This window comes from Patagioenas fasciata, unplaced genomic scaffold (assembly GCF_037038585.1).
Source record: "Patagioenas fasciata isolate bPatFas1 unplaced genomic scaffold, bPatFas1.hap1 Unplaced_3, whole genome shotgun sequence".
Classification (NCBI taxonomy): domain Eukaryota; kingdom Metazoa; phylum Chordata; class Aves; order Columbiformes; family Columbidae; genus Patagioenas; species Patagioenas fasciata.
In genome coordinates this window covers 2,607,341-2,611,734 of record NW_027288732.1, presented here as the reverse complement: position 1 = coordinate 2,611,734, position 4,394 = coordinate 2,607,341, and the positions used below count along the sequence as shown (strand labels likewise).

The following is a 4,394-nucleotide window of genomic DNA, read 5'->3' as shown; positions in this document are numbered from 1 at the left end:
CCCGGCCACATTCCCTGGCCGGATGGGGCCGTGGAGCCTCCACGGCACCTGGGCTTGTGGGCGGCATCCAATGCGGCTCAGAGCTGATTCCTCCTCCCCTACCAGCAGCTGGAGGAGCCGAGGGCGATGGCACAGAGCGGGGGACACGAGCACGCAGGGTGCCCCGGCTGCAACTGGGACACCAGGGCGCTGCTGGGGAAGCTCCTCCAGTACTGCGAGAAGCTCGAGGAGCAGCTGGAATCCCTGGCCCAGAAGGCGGGCAGCAAGGTGGAGAGTTACCCGAAGTGGAGGAAACAGGTAAGGAGACACGGTGTAGGGGGCTTGAGCTGCCAGGACCCCCCAGGCATTTCTGCTTTGCTGTAACGTGGGGGAACCCCTCGCTGCCCCCCTAATTGGCTTGTGGGAGTCAGCAGCATGGAAGGGAATTAAAGCCTTGGAGCAAATGTCCTGCTTGCACTGAGAGCCCGCAGCCACCAGCCAAAATACCCTGGGTCTGTCCCCGCGGGGCAGCCACCCCCTGGCTCAGCACCGCCTTGTCCTCTTAGTCCCTGCAGCAGGACGAGCAGCTCAAGTGCCTCCAGGCCAGCATCATGCAGCTCGAAAAGGACTATGAGAAGTTCAGCTCGGCCCTTGCAAACCTCCAGCAGGATGGCCAGCAGGAGCAGAAAGACATCAAGGTGGGTGGCTGTAACCCGCAGGCAGAGCCCAGGCTGGGACCCCAAGGGATCTGTCCGCCTGCCACCCTGCTCGCAGCCCTGCACAGCTTCCCGATTCCTTTCCTGGAGGTTTCTGATGGGGTGGGGAGGGGAGGCAGGGGGTGCTCGGCTGGCCGGGGGGCAGCTCCGACCCTGCCGTGGCGTCACGGGCTGCTGTCTGCCTTGGGAGGCTCTGTCCCAGTCCCTGGAGAGGCTCAAGAAGCAGAAAGCAGACAAGGAGCAGCTGCTGGTGCTGGGAATCGATGAGGTAGGGGCTCGAGGGGCCCTGGTGCCAGCCAAGGGTGTCCCGGGCAGGGTGACAAACGCCCCTTGTCCCTTGGGTGCCGGCTGGCAGAACCAGCCGGGGGAGGGAGGATTTCCAGCCCGGCTGCGGGTCCCTTGCCAGGTCCCTCTGTGACCCCGAGTGCCTTTGGCTGGTGGGAGCAACCCCACGGGGGTGATGGGGTGAACAGGGCCACGTAGCCACTTCTCCCTCTCACGTTGTCCCTGGATCCTGTCCCCACCGCTCTCCCGCCTTTCCCCGTTGCTAGAAAGCAGACAAAGCCGCCCTGGCTGACAAAGTCAGTCGCAGCCAGTTTGAGGCGTGCGAGGAGCGGCTGAACAAGGCGGTGGAGGAGGTGACGATGCCGGGTGACGGGCCAGGAGGAGGGCTGGCACCAGTTCCAGAAAGAGCTGCAGAGACAGATGGACTGCAAGGTGAGGGCTCGTCCCCTCTACGCAGAACTGGCACCTTGGGGGCCTGGCAGCCTGAGGCAGCATCCTTGCGAGGGTGCCCCCTCCCGGCTGTCCCCCTGGGGACCGCCATGTCCCATCCTGGGGTAGATGGCTGAGGGTGTCACCCGTCTACAGCTGGACCGCTGGGAGCTGGGGGCGTTCCGGGAGCAGCAGGAGGAGCGGTGGAAGAGCCTCAGCGGGCAGCTCCAGAAGGCGCTGCAGCCAGAGCGTGACGATGCCGCTGGGATTAGGAAGTGAGTGCGATGAGGACCGCGGTGCCTTTGGCAGTGCCGGCCCTGTTCCTGCTGGCTGTCCCAGCTCGTGCCGCTGTGGTACCCTGGCGTGGGAGCCGTGTGGGCAGCGCCCCTGGGGATGCTGAGCAAGTGGCTGTGCCTTGTGCTCCTGCCAGCTGCAGCTTCCCAGTGATGGAGGGGGCACAATGAGGGGGCACGTGTGGGAGGAGCCCTCCCGAACCAATCTTGAGGGGTGGGTGCAGAGGCTTTTTGTGGCAGAGGACGGTGTGCAGGTGGGGCTGTGCCCCCCAGGAGCTCCCCAGCCCTTTTCTCCTCTCTCCAGGCAGCTGCTGCCTGGTTTCCATTGCCTGTCCTGCGACCGGCCCCTCCACACGCTGGCGCCTGGACCGTAACTGCCCCCTGACCCCTCCCTGGCGTCGAGTGACACATGGGGTGCCACCTGCCGGGCACTGAGCACCCCGTGTCCTGTCCCACAGGGAGCGGACGGGCGAGTGCAGGTACCCCACTGTTCCGCAGAGCTGCGGGGGCCCACACACCCTCATGCCCCCGCGCTTCCAGCCCCAACCGCCCAGCACCCCACGGCCGTCCCCATCCGGCGCCCGCAGCCCCAACAAGGTAGGGATGACGGAGGTGGGGAGGGGGATGCTGAGCCTGCGGGGGGATCCATCCGTGCCTCAGTTTCCCCAGGGAGAGCTGGCTGGGGGAGGGTTGCTGGGGGATGCGGAGTGGGGCCCCGTGTTTGGGTCACACGCTCTCCCCTTCCCAGAAGGACACGATGCAGCTGTCGGGCCAGGACGGCACTGATGGGAACCGGCAGGACGAGCAGCTCTCCATGATGGGGGCCTCTCAGCTGCCGACAACGCCAAGGGCCACCCCAGACACCACGACCTCGAGGAGCCGGCCAGGTATGGCCCTGTCAGGGGACCGGGGGGCAGAGGACACCCTGCTGTCTGGGGGGACGGGTCTGTGCCCGCAGCTGGGCAGGGCGGGACGGGGGTCTGGGGTCTGGGCTGGGATGTGGGAGCAGCACGGACTGCTGGGGCAGCCGCTCCTCGTGGTGGAGCTGGAGGGAGCTGGGGGGACATGGGGGATGGTGCTGGCAGTGTGGGACAACAGCCTGCGTGCTTCAGGGTGGGGGCAGCGACTGCAATAAATGGCTATGGGCAACCAAGTGCCGGTGTGGTCTGAGTGGGGGTCCCTGGGGCAGGATGGCAGAAAGCCCCGCTGTGTTTGCTTTTCAGGAGAAAAATTAGTGCTAAAAAGGCACTTTGGGGGTGCCCAGGTGGATCCGGTCTTATCCAGGGCCCCCCAGAGGGAGCACTGGCAGCAAACTGGTGGGCACCAGGGCAGAGCCAGCAAAGGCCCATCCTGCACCCCGGGTGGGGCTGAGGCGTCCATGGGCTTCAGAAACACCCGCTGGGACTAACTGGGGGCACGGGGTGAGGGGGTAACCAGGGGGCTGTGCAAGAAGCCGGGCTGACGGTCGGCAGCCAGAGGAGGGGAGCGCTTTGCTCTGGGTCGGGGGACCCAGAACTGGGGGCACGCAGCAGCTCCGCGCCCCGCCCCGGGGTGCCCACAGCCCCATGTCGCAGCACTTTGCAGCCGCAGGAAAGCGCCCGGCACTTCCGGTTGATGGGCGCTCTGGTCACGCCCACAGCCCTCGGCTGACAGACGGGGCCCTCGTTTAATGAAACGCCTGGGAGCAGAGAAGCTTCTGGAGCACTGACCGTATACGGGCCCAGCTCAGATTCCCTTGGGCTTGACAAGGAGGCTGTGGGACCTTCCGGCGGTTTCGGTGCGGGGCTGTGGGCGGAGCGTTGTCCTCAGACTGCGGACCCTGCGGGAGCTCCCCGGGCAGAGCCCCCCCTGCCCCGCCGGCCGGTGGTTGTGTCTGCTGGGGACCCTGCGGAGCCACCAGCTTTCGTGAGTGGGGATGTGCCTTTGGAATTGTCATTCAAAAGGTAGATGAGCACAGCTCGGCTTCAGCCAGGACGCCTCTGTGCCTTTAGTTTTTGTTTTTCCCTCACCTTCCCTTTCGTGCGGAGCGGCCCGGGATGGGGGGGTGTGGGTGTGTGTGCTGAGGGAACACCTCGTACCCAGCAGCCTGCTCCATGCCGCTGCTCCTTGTCCCTGCATTTATATACGATACACAAATGAAAAGCAAACGGGGGGGGGTGCGTGGGAGCAGGAGTGGCTGGGGGCTCCCGGGCCGGGCCTGACGCCTGCAGCGCCTCACGCTTTCCCGCTCCCGTCGCGCCGCCATCTTCGGTGTGGGCAGTGAAGCCGCCGCACTGAGGCTGTGCCTCGTGCCACCGGGTAGGAGGGGAGCTGGTCGCTCTGGGAGCCGCTCTTGGGAAGCGGGCGGCACACCCCGCCGAGGAGGGGGAGTTAACGTCCTTCGAGTCCTCCTCCTCGGGTACCGGCGCCGTTCGGGCGGTGGCTGATGAGGTGTCTGTGGCGGGGCGGGGAGAGCGCGGCCGCTGTGCCCTCACTAGAGATGGCGGCGGGGCGGTCTCTCGCGCGGACAGGACGGCGGCCGCGGGGAGCGGCGCTGCAGCCCCTGGCGGAGCTCGCGTGGCTGGGTGAGGGGACGGGACCCCCCTCCAGCCTCGCTGCCTGCCAGGGATCCCCCTTCCCCTTTTCCAAACCTCCCGTTCCCCCTCAGCTCAACCCCTCCTTTCCCAGCCAGAGGGAACCCATTCTCTGCCTG

The 4,394-nt window shown here is 66.5% G+C and overlaps 1 long non-coding RNA gene across 1 annotated transcript; it reads left to right on the top strand.

Moving 5' to 3' along the window:
- The first annotated feature begins 1,590 nt into the window (after positions 1-1,590).
- Positions 1,591-2,198, top strand: LOC139826843 (uncharacterized). Its single transcript, XR_011736966.1, has 3 exons — positions 1,591-1,684; positions 2,007-2,072; positions 2,161-2,198. It is a non-coding gene; the product is annotated as an uncharacterized lncRNA (long non-coding RNA).
- Positions 2,199-4,394: the final 2,196 nt, after the last annotated feature.